This window comes from Octopus bimaculoides, chromosome 2, assembly GCF_046866305.1.
Source record: "Octopus bimaculoides isolate indiv1 chromosome 2, ASM4686630v1, whole genome shotgun sequence".
Taxonomy (NCBI): domain Eukaryota; kingdom Metazoa; phylum Mollusca; class Cephalopoda; order Octopoda; family Octopodidae; genus Octopus; species Octopus bimaculoides.
The window spans coordinates 74215282-74228241 of NC_142929.1; the positions used below are offsets into that span (position 1 = coordinate 74215282).

Consider the following 12960-nt stretch of genomic DNA (forward strand, 5'->3'; position numbering starts at 1 on the left):
GATGTATACATCCACGCAAACATACAAACGCGTACTCATTAAATAAGCCTTTAGCGTGTTGTTAAGCCACAGGTCAGTTCTGACCGAGCAGATGTATGACCAAAGACAATTTATCCATAACTATCCCGTTTTTTCTATTTTTCAGGCATTACAGCATTGACTGCATAATCTAATGTATAACATGATTTGGGGTTTGGGACTTAAGAAGACGAGAAAGTTACTTTTGGAACGCACTTACATGACGGAACGGTCACAATTGGAATACTTTACTGCATGTCTTTGCGCGTCATCGTACATTTTTGCGTGTGTGTAAGCACGCAAAAGCACGCATGCGCAATAAATGTTCGATTTTGGCGCTTGAAATTATTTTCGAAATGTCAAGAGTTTCGTCTTCATATCATACGAAACACATACTTAATCGATCTACATATTGTTCATTAAAATCTAAAATAATTACGACTAGCTGATCAATATTTTTCTTATCTTGTTTTAAATTTTCTTTAAAATATTGTTCTAATCTAAAAAGTTACTCTTCTTTTACTCCGTATTCTTATATCAAATTGCATTGACTCACAAAATATTGCACTATGCAATAAATCTGTTCCTCGTCATTTAAACGTTTATAATATGGAAATAAAAAAAAGACCCAAAGCTGAACAAAAAAAAACCATTGAGAGTTATCTCCTCTTGATAATTATTATGTTTCTCTATTGATTACATTAACACATGCTTGTTTAAGACTCAGACAATAGGGAAATATAAAACTGTGATGTTCATGCCTTTCCTTTATTATTCATTAGCAATGTAAGGGACGTAGAGTCAACTAAGAATACCCGAATTCTTGACTTACTGTTGACCTCATTTGTTAACCACCAACTCGATCATTAATGGAAAATAGTTTCATCTCACCTGTTTTTACTACTTTGCTATACCGATTATTGTTTTACCTTCCAGATACACATATACATGTATGTGTGTGTTTGTATGTAGGTATGTATATCAGTTCATTTTGCGTATACCACAAATTTATTCTCTAGAACGATGTAAATGTTTTATTGCCTTCACAGTGTTTACCGTTTTACAAAATTAAATTAGAAAATTGGACAAAACAGAAAACACAATTGAAAACAATTAAAAAGAGAAAAAAAGGAAAAAAATCAAAGCAATTCACCTCCTTGGGTTTTCAACCAAAGTCTATATGGCCCCTGGGGGTCCATGCTAGTAAAATAGTAAATTAGGGATCCACAGCAGTATTTTGGTCAATATAAAGATCTTCACCTGGAAAAAAAAATAAAATAATAATAATAAACCAGCCTGGTGGGTGTTAACAAGTATGTAGAAAACGAATATGAAAAAAAATGCGCACTGACGACCGGGGGGGGGGGGGGGTAAACAGTTGACTTTCGGAAAATTCACAAGATCCGATTTTTTCCGTCATAACTTCCGGTAAAATGGATATATATATTAATTTTTTTTTTTTACGGAATCCCACGTATCGAGGATCCGATTCTGAAAAACAAAATTTCAATGACCCCCCCCTACCTCTTCATTTTTCACTTACTTGCTTACTTCCTTTGTCGTGTGTATTAAATATCAACAAATTAATGTTAATATACATTAATGTTAGAGGTCAAGTATTTTTTGGTTTTGAAAAGAAACCCACCTTTGTTATGCAGTCTTGTCAATGTGTTGAATGTTGGGTATCAGTTACCTTGGAAGTTATCAGAAACTGTGCATCACAGAGTAAGAAGCATGAATGATCTTTGCAGAGTGCATAAATTCACAGGTAGGGTGACTTCATTAAAATGCTTTTAGGAGATGTATGACTTGTCATGAATTTTTCTAACCAAGTTGTTATTGACAAGAATTGTCCATTAACAAACAGGTTTATCAGAAGTTTGCTATGACAGCTACAGTCTAAAGGTCTTCTGATGTTTTATGAGAAATTCATAATGAAGCACAATGGCTTTGAGATTAACAATAGTTTGTATCTCTTCAATTTCATTAGCTTGTATCACTTAAGTGTTTACTCTAGTTACTATGGCAATAAAATGTTCAACTCTTTCCTCATCTTTGGAAGGCCATCTAGCTGCCAAATAACTCTCCTTGGGAAATTGCAGAAAGCTACCCCATTTTATCTTTGTGTGGAGAAATGAATCTCAACAGGAAAATAATCTCACAAAATAACTATTGTATAAATTAACAATATGAGAATATTTTTGTTTTATTTATCAGTATTGCCTCTTTTTCTCTCAATAAGCCCTGCTACTAATCCCTTCTCTTTCCCCCTGTTCTCTGCCATATTCCACCAACCTCTCCTTAATATAGCATTCCTTATCCCTGTACTTAGAATCATATCATCATCCTCTCTATCTTCTGTTCTCCATCAGTTAAAAGGGCCACTTTAGTGCCTTAGCCTTGAAAGTTATAATGCGATAATAACTAGTTCTGCTGTCATAAAAAAAAAAGGCACCCAATGCACATAGTAGAGTGGTTGGCATTAGAAAGAGCATCCAGCGATAGAAGCCATTTTACAGTATACATTGGGGCAAAAATGCAGTTCTCTGATTTGTCAAATCCCGTCAGTGTTCAATTGATGCCGGCTTGGAATTTAGATGTTAAATCATCATAATGTTCTCTTAACCTTCACCTGAATCAAGAAGGCTGACTTCTATTTATTAATGAGTGCAAAAGTCATAAAGCTTTAGAATAGTGGTGACTGTTGAGCTAAGCTGCAATATAAAGATGCCTGTATCATAGCTTAAATGAGCTTAGCTTGGAATGTTAGATATTTTCCCAATTATTTCAAATTTCAACCAGACAAAGTACATGAAAATGAACCCATTATTGGTGGTCATCCAACACTTCATAAGAAGTTTATATAAAAAGTTTTCATTGTTCACAGATCCAATGAAAGGAAATAAAATATTCTTTCATAAACTAAATTGTGCATGTACACACATGCACACATGTATATAGTTCAAATTTACAGAAAACAAAAAATGAAGACAGGTGTATTAGTATAAGTTTAATGCTTTGAAAGAATGGAAAAGTCTTTGATGTCTCTAGCCTATGCTCTTTGACAGAAAGGATTAAGAAGAAAAAATGGAGAGAGAACGAAAAAAAATGGTAAGAGAAATATATATTTTCTATCACGGATCAGTATACCCCTCTCGTTCTTCCTCTGTTACTACTACGTATCTCTTTTTTCCCCCCTTGTACTTCCTCTCTTTCTCTTTTCCTCTCGTTGCTCACCTATTCTTCTACTTCCTCCCTTTGTTTCTCCCTCTGCCACTCTCTCTCTTCCCCTTACACCGGCATGGTCACATGCTTCCGGTCAATAATCCTATTCTTCCTTGGCTGTCGCCGAGCAAACACACGAACCATTTCGTCCCTACTTTCAAGTTCGTGCCTCACAGTGTTCACACACAAACAATTTTTCTCGTCTGGCCGTAAAGCCTTTTCTGTTTGTTTTCCTGTCTTGTTTTTTGTCCACCACTACATTCCTCCATGGCAAGATTTAATTTGTGTATACAAATTTAATTTGCGGTCCATGGGAAGAGCTGTTTTAACGATGCATCCTGCCTAGCTCTTCGAAACGCCGGTGTTAAAACGGAGGTAGCTGATGAAGTAGAATGTTCTCTATGTCGCTTGTGCGTTTTCTCGTCTCTGTTTTGTTTGCAATGTCCTGTACCCAGATATGCACCTATACATACAGGTGGATGTCGGTATGCATACACCTGTACGTATATATGCATATACTCATTTACTATTTGTTTTTATATATATATATATATATATATATATATATATATTAGTAGTGTCTCAGCTAGAACTAGAGAAGTTTCAGGTGTGGAAGCAAGGTTTAGAATCGATCTAATCAGTCTAGAATAGAAAAACCAAAGTCTTAGTAAGTTGGAAGGCAGACAAATCACAAATCCCTTCAGATAGATGGTCCTGCTCGATCTGTCAAAAAGCCGTAGGTAGCAACTTCATAAGCTCTACCTGGTGTAAGCTATAGACACATAAGAGGGGCAACAATATCAAAGGAAGGTTAACTGGGAAGATAGTTTTTGTGTGGCAGATGCACAGGGGAATGAACACCGAAAATGTAGAGAAAAGAGATTCCATCACATGATAGGGGAAAAATTACAATTAGTTGATAGCTTCTGTTACCTCGGTGACCAAGTCAGTAGCAGGAGTGGATGCTCTGAGAGTGTAGCTGCTAGAATAAGAATAGCCTGGGCAAAGTTCAGAGAGCCTCTTCAGAGTGAAAGGTAGACTGTATGATGTATGTGTGCAAACAGCCATGCTACATGGCAGTGAAACATAGGCTGTGACTGCTGAGGACATGGGTAGCCTTGAATGAAAGGAAGCTAGTATGATCCACTGGATGTGTAATATCAGTGTGCATACACGACAGAGTGTAAGTGCCCTGAGAGAAAAGTTGGACATCAGAAGCATCAGTTGTGGTGTGCAAGGGAGATTGCGCTGGTATGGCCATGTGTTGCATATGAATGAGGACAGCTGTGTGAAGAAGTGTCACAACCTAAATGTGGAGGGAACCTGTGGAAGAGGTAGACCAAGGAAGACCTGGGATGAGGTGGTGAAGCATGGCCTTTGAACGTTGGCCCTCACAGAGGCAATAACAAGCAACCGAGACCTTTGGAGATATGCTGTGCTAGAGAAGACCTGACAAGCCAAGTGAGATCATAGCCATGGCTAATGCCAGTATCACGTAACTGGCCCGTTTAAAAGTATCCTTGAATCATTGGGCAATATGCTGTGCTTGAGAAGACCTGTTGAGTTAAGTGAAATTGTTGTCGTGGCCAATGCCAGTGCTGCCTGACTGGCATGTAAAAAGCAGCATTCGAGTGTGGCCAGTGCTGGTGTCACGTAAAAAGCACCATTTGAGCGTGGTCACTGCCAGTGCCACCTGACTTGCCCCTGTGCCAGTGACATGTAAAAAGCACCCACTACACTCTCGGAGTGGTTGGCGTTAGGAAGAGCATTCAGCTGTAGAAACCTTGCTGGAACAGATTGCAGCCTCCTAGCTTGCCAGTCCTCAGTCAAACCATTCAACCCATGCCAGCATGGAAAGCAGACATTAAACAATGATGATGATGATATATATATATATATATATATATATATATATATATATATATATATATAATGCAAGAGAGTTAGGGGTTGAGGATTCAACCGACTAAGGGATAGTATCTATCCAATATACTAAATGTACTTTATATTTGTAACCTTAATTTGTTAATATGGCATGGTATGTCATAAGCATCTGTATATTGTGGTTTTTGTCATTTTAGTTACAAAATAAACAAATTAATTCAATGGAATACACTGTCTGCAAGTCGATGGATACCGCATATTCTCCTCCATTTTCTTATTGCTATATATATATGTGTGTGTGTGTGTGTGTATATATATATATATATATATATATATATACATAGACAAACCGAGACAGACAAACTAAGAAAGGAAGGAATGAAAGAGAGCAAGATTCATTATTAGTTCTCTTTAGTTTTACCAGTTTTTAATCAATTTATTAATTGATCTTTCTGTAATTCACACAGACTTTTAATTAAAGAACACATGCTATTGGGTTAAAACATTTTAATTATTTCTTTTTAATAGTTCTTTTTAATTTAATGTAAATCAAAACAGTGAGATACAAACTATTCTTAACCTCGTAACCATTGCACTTCATTATCAATATTTTAACACTGACTTGACTATTGTTTTTTTTATGCAGATTGTATGTCTAAGTTATTTATTCTCTGAAATATACATAAATCTACTCCAACCTGTGTACAAGCTTGTTTTTCTGCTAGGTACACATTGCTTAGTGTTAATTCCAATCAACTAACCAACTAATCAGCCATTGTTCCTTGTTACTTTCAGAATCATAGGAACAAGGTTCTCAGACAAATTCTTGAAGGGTTGTGGGGGGGGGGGTCCTGTGAGAAGCAACTGTCAGCGAATGTTCTGGCTTGATCATCTCTGACCAAGATTAACTGGGGATATGAGTATTATAATGCAGCCATAGTATTTTGCTGTTTCCAGTCCATCTTCTCAAGATGCAACATCAATCATATGAATCACATCATGGAAAAATCACCTTCAGCAATTGCTGTGCATCTGATGACAATCATCGTCTTCATTGTCATCCACCACCACTACTGTCATTATCAGTCATCATCATCATTATCATTATCATCATTTCCATCATCATCATCAACAACATTCTCATCATTATAATGATCACCACCACTACCGCCACTGCTGCCACCACCATCATCATCATTAACTCACTGTCACCACCATCACCATGACCACTACAACAACCACCATCACTATTACCCACCACTAACACCATCACTACAACCATTGCCACCAAAATTATTATCATCACAGCCATCATTGCCACCCTCAGATGTATCAAACTCTTGTTTTCCCAGATGTGGAGTGTGTGTCAAATGGGAGTTTCATTATGGCAAATGACCACTTATTTCTATTAGGCACCATCTCAAGAGGTTCAATTTTATGAGATCTGATGACACTATTTCCTCTCTTACATCATTTTCTAGTGTTTATGGGAGTGGTGAGGAGGAAGACAAGCTTCTGTGCAAGTTTTTGAAATTCCTAATTTAATAATCATTCATTTCTTTTTTTTTTATATGATTTTCTCACAAACAAGCTTCAAGGCCACAGTTGTGTAAGGGACTACAAAGAAGATAAAGAAAAGACCCACATTTCATCATTCTACCTTTAAACTTCTCTGCATCATGATCTGAAATGCTTGATCTATCCATTGTTGATTGCTTCCATCATGGCTTGCTTATTGTGATGAACTACATCTATCAATATTATATTGGATCTCTGAGCACCCAGAAACAGCTGTTGGACTTATGACATCTTACTTCCTCCCCTTTAATTTTCTCTGTTATTTCTATTCTGTGTAAGTTGAGGGTTGTTTATGGGTAATAACACCATCTTACATATGTTTCATTAACACGAGGTGGTAATTAGTTACATAATGCAGATTAAAAATTCTGTCATCAGCCTTTACTGTCAAATCGTCAGAAATGTCTAATTATTAAACATGATATTGCTGGAGGGAAAAGATAACAGCAGTCACCATCTTGGAATGATGCTATATAGATATCAGAGGAAAAAAAATTAATTATCATATATGCAGGTATGGTTGGGTGGTTACAAAGCTTGCTTTACAACTGCATGTTGTAAAACAACTGTTTTTTTTTTCCATCCTTGTTTTCATATACATTCGCTGCTCTCTTCCAAGGAATGTAATGCTCTTAGCTTATTTTTTCCTTGTGGCTGGCCAGGTTGGAGCAATCTCGAGTATAACCAGCCGAAATTGCAAGGATAATCTGGGACTCGACTGAGGATGGAAAACTCTGAATGATCCGTCCTTGTTTTCCTTGTATCGTCTGTCTAGATATTTTGTTGTCCCATTTTTGTTTCACCTGGCTGTCTGGATATTTTGCGTTCTTGTCCCATTTTTGTATTTTATATATATAATTATTTCGACGGCTGGCACCCATGCCAACATCGTCTCCTTTATTGAACACAGAAACTTGGCTTGCAAAGACCTGTTGAGGCAAGCAAAAGCAAAATCGTGATGGTACTTGTGCCGGTGGCACATATAAAGAGATTCGAGCGAGATCATTGCCAGTGCTGCTGGACTGGCTCCCGTGCAGGTGGCACGTAAAAGACACCATTTCGAGCGTGGCCATTGCCAGTACCACCTGACTGGCCTTCGTGCCGGTGGCATGTAAAAGCACCCACTACACTTTAGGAGTGGTTGGTGTTAGGAAGGGCATCCAGCTGTAGAAACTCTTCCAAATCAGATTGGAGCCTGGTGTAGCCACCTGGTTTACCAGTCCTCAGTCAAATCGTCCAACCCATGCTAGCATGGAAAGCGGACGTTAAACGATGATGATGATGATTTCAAGGATATAAATATCACTTAAAGGGATGTCAGCATAAATGCACACATCTGAATTTAATGCTGAGTTTACAAATGATATATCAACACATTGGGATGTAGTTTCTTTTTCTATCAAGTTCTGACATGACGAAATGTTCAGTTAACTATATTCAATATGAATCTTTAATTCAATTTTTCTAATTTGAATTAATTGGGCATGGAAACGATTGTAAGATCTATGAGTTTGAGATTATTCGAAATTGGATTTGTTTCAATAAATTGATGTCTGCATATCAATTTCTCCATTTTCTTTTTCTTATATATATCATCATCATCATTTACATTTTGGCATGTGCTGGATGGTTAGGACATGGCAACCCAGTGGACAGTGCCAAGCTCAACTATCTGCTCTCTCTCTCTCTCTTATATATATATATTTATTTATATACTCTTTACTCTTTTACTTGTTTCAGTCATTTGACTGCGGCCATGCTGGAGAACCGCCTTTAGTCGAGCAAATCGACCCCAGGACTTATTCTTTGGAAGCCTAGTACTTAGTCTATCGGTCTCATTTGCCGAACCGCTAAGTTATGGGGACGTAAACACACCAGCATCGGTTGTCAAGCGATGTTGGGGGGACAAACACAGACACACAAACATATACACACATACATACATATATATATATATATATATATATATATATATATATATATATATATATACACATATATACGACGGGCTTCATTCAGTTTCCGTCTACTAAATCCACTCACAAGGCTTTGGTCAGCCTGAGGCTATAGTAGAAGACACTTGCCCAAGGTGCCACGCAGTGGGACTGAACCCAGAACCATGTGGTTGGTAAGTAAGCTACTTATCACACAGCTACTCCCGTGCCTCCATATGTGTATATGTCTTTGTGTTTCTCCTCATCACTGCTTGACAACTGGCATTGGTTTGTTTATATCTCTGTAACTTAACTGTTCAGCAAAGGAGAGCAATGGAATATGTACTTGAATATATACCTGACATAAAAAAAAAATGCACATAATTACTGGGGTTGATTTGGTTGACTAAAACCCTTCAGAGTGATGCAGTCCAATGACTTCAATGAGCAGAAGATAAAAAATAAAGACTATTTCAATGTACACCCATAAAAATCTACCCTTGAGACCCCAGCTAAGAAGATCTGAAGAAGGAATTGTAATTCCGAAATATCATCAGACTATAGATAACCAAATTACAACAAGTACATAGTCCATTTTTTTGTTCTTATTTCTTATTTCTTTATTGCCCACAAGGGGCTAAACATAGAGGGGACAAACAAGGACAGACAAAGGGATTAAGTCGATTATGTCGACCCCAGTGCGTAACTGGTACTTAATTTATCGACCCTGAAAGGATGAAAGGCAAAGTCAACCCCAGTGCGTAACTGGTACTTAATTTATCGACCCTGAAAGGATGAAAGGCAAAGTCGACCTCGGCAGAATTTGAACGTAACGGCAGACGAAATACCGCTAAGCATTTCGCCCGTCATGCTAACGATTCTGCCAGCTCATCACCTTCTATAGTGCATTGTTGTACCATTCTAAACTTTTTATTCTTTACAAACAATACACAATGCTTCAAGCGAACTACAATACTCTCTTAGTTAAAAAAATATGCAGCTTTCTGTATGCTATAAATAAAGTTGGTGGGGATCATGAATTATGGAGAATTTTGATTCTTGAAATTATTTCCCCTTCTGATTTAGATTTGGTCCCAGTTGACACCAACTGGGAGTGGTGATAATTTCAATAAATGAAAAATTTGTGTTGTATGTTATTTAATGTATCCTTTTGCCTCTTTGGTGTTTGAACACCTGCCACTGGCCTTCTTGAGTTCTTTCTCTTTGCTCATTTATGTTTCACTTGCAGACATACACATACATGCTCAAACACATTCCCCCACACATATAATCACCTACAGACTACTCCCAGTTGTAATTGTTGAGATCCTGAAGCTTGCCAACTTTACCAGGCATGTTACGATAAACTCCGTTATATATGAGGCTGAAATTACAGCTATGCTTCAAGGCAAATCAACTGAAGAAAAAAATATATCAGGTTATGTGAGGGTGACTTCAAGAGGCATTATACAAAAGATTGCTTTAAGATACATGCTTTGTTTTTATAAATATGCCTGTTCAAGTATCATAATAGCATGAAACTGTTATTAGCTCTTTTGGTTGTGAATTTAAATTGATATTTATTTCTCACTGGATGGAGTATTGTTTTTATTTGTTGATTCTACTATTGGATCTTTAAACTATATATATATATATGTGTGTGTGTGTGTGGAGGCGCAATGGCCCAGTGGTTAGGGCAGTGGACTCACGGTTTCGATTCCCAGACCGGGCATTGTTAGTGTTTATTGAGTGAAAACACCTAAATCTCCACGAGGCTCCGGCAGGGGATGGTGGCGAACCCTGCTGTACTCTTTCACCACAACTTTCTCTCACTCTTACTTCCTGTTTCTGTTGTGCCTGTAATTCAAAAGGTCAGTCTTGTCACACTGTGTCACGCTGGATATCCCCGAGAACTACGTTAAGGGTACATGTGTCTGTGGAGTGCTCAGCCACTTGCATGTTAATTTCATGAGCAGGCTGTTCCGTTGATCGGATCAACCAAAACCCTCAATGTCGTAAGCGACGGAGTGCCAACAACAATATATATATATATATATTGTTATATATATATATATATATATATATATATAAACAACATGAACAAGAATAGAAAATATCACATCTTTATTAGATGATTACACCATAGAAGTCCTTTCTATTGCACAAACATTTTAGATATAGTAAAAGTTACAAAATACAAATTGATCCGCATTGGATCAATTATAAAATCCAGTATATCTAAAATTTATGGGAACACAATGTTACCAAGACAACCCATAACATCTTTCAGTTCCATATTTTACACCAGTGGTTCCAAAACTTTTTCGGCTGCTGGCCCCTTGACACCCAGGACACATTCCTAGCGCCCCGACCCTAACTCACCATCACAAACATAAACCTCTTTCTGAAGTAAATTCAAAGCAAGTTAACTTAATGAACCCATTATTTTGTTGTTTTTACATGAATCGCTCCCCCATTACCACCCCACTTTTCTTCAATGCCCTCTTCGAACTTTCCAGAATAGCTAAGATTTTGAGAGCAAATCTACATTTTACAACATTGTCAAACAAGTTCTCGGCCCATTGTTTTAGCCCTTCTTAGGGATCAAGAGGAATGAACTGTCTCTTTTTATTTTAAGGCATTCATCGGTCAAAGCTGACAGGGAAGTAGAACACTATTTTCGGTTGACCTAATTATATTAGCAAGATTATAATTATGCAAGCAAATATCAATCAATCTCTGTTGGTAATTCAGTTCCTACCAATAAGCATGGCTATTTTCCTCACCTGAAGCATGTCCATTCACTACTATGAGAACGAAACAGTTACTCTATTTGCATATATTCTTTTTATTGTCTTTCTCTCTTTAGCGGTTACAAAGATGAAAATACTATCATACAGAATGGACTGGAAATCTACAAACAAACTGTGCACATGCAAACAACTCGACGAAGTTGTATATTTCTTATAGATTGTAATGATTAATATTATAATCAACTTAATAAATGGCCATATCAATAATCAAGCAAATATTGTTCTTGATTTCTCTTATGTATCTTCATCATTAAAACTTCGTAGTTACACGCACGCACATACATTTCTGGGATATAATATTTGAACGTGAGTCTATTGCTTATGTTTATCGATTTATGTGTATGCGTGTATATACATGCTTGTATGTATTTAAGGACACGAAAGGATATATAAGCATATTGTATATACCCATAATGGCAATGGTACAACAAGCTCATTATTATTATACACACACATTTGTAAGTTGTACGTATGCACGTATAAATGCATATATGTATGTATGTATGAATATATAAATGTATGTATGAATATATAAATGTATGTTATGTGTGTTTGTTTATTTGTCCGCCTGTCTGTGCGTCATATGTACGCGCGTTGCATGAGTGGGAAGAGGAGTTGAAGCGTGTGCACGCTTGTGTACACAAAAACACAGTCTCCTTCATCAACCGGCAAAACAAAGGTGTAAAAAAATTCATAAAAAAAAAAACAAAAAATAAAAGCCAACAGTATCCCCCTCGCTTCAAAAACAAAAAAGAAAAGCTAAAAAAAAAACCCAATAACAAAACAAAGATTCAATGCGATGAAAGATAAGGAAAACAAATCCTGACGCCGGGTGTTTCGTTGTTATTCATGAGGAGAAAGAGACAAGGATTTGTTTCAACACCTGGTCCTAGTGAACAAAGGGTCGCGCCAATTGCAGTATTCTGTTTTTAATCCATTCCGCTTTCGCTTTCCCAACTCCTTCTCTTCTCTGTGTCTCTCTCTCACTCACAAGTAAAACACCTCTTTTTCATATCCACTCTTTTCTGTCTTACTAACTGTGTGAGTATATGTATATATATATGTAAGTATGTGAAAATATGATATATATATGTCTGTGTGTGTATGTATATATATATATATATATATATATATATGCGTGTGTGTGTGTATACTCACACATATGTATGTATGTATGTATGTGTAGATATATATATATGCAACCTGTCCTCGTCTGTTGTTATTATTTGTATATTCTCCCATATATATATATATGCATACGTATATGTATGTGATAAAGTGATAAACGCTATGCACCAAATTCTCGGCATTTGGTTCACTCTTTGTAACTTCAGTTAAAAAAAGATAATTAAAAAATCTGAACCAAACTGGAAAGATCCCTTTATGAAGGTTATATATACTTACAAATATGCATGCATACAAATACACACACACTCATACATACGTATATACATACAGCTACTCCTCAACAAAGCTGCCCTTAAGGAAGTCAAGCGACATCGCCGTAA

At 36.8% G+C, this 12960-nt stretch overlaps 1 long non-coding RNA gene across 1 annotated transcript; it reads left to right on the forward strand.

Moving 5' to 3' along the window:
• The first annotated feature begins 585 nt into the window (after positions 1-585).
• LOC149137118 (uncharacterized) lies at positions 586-8265 on the forward strand. Its single transcript, XR_016240642.1, has 2 exons — positions 586-990; positions 6719-8265. It is a non-coding gene; the product is annotated as an uncharacterized LOC149137118 (long non-coding RNA).
• The last annotated feature ends 4695 nt before the right edge of the window (positions 8266-12960 follow it).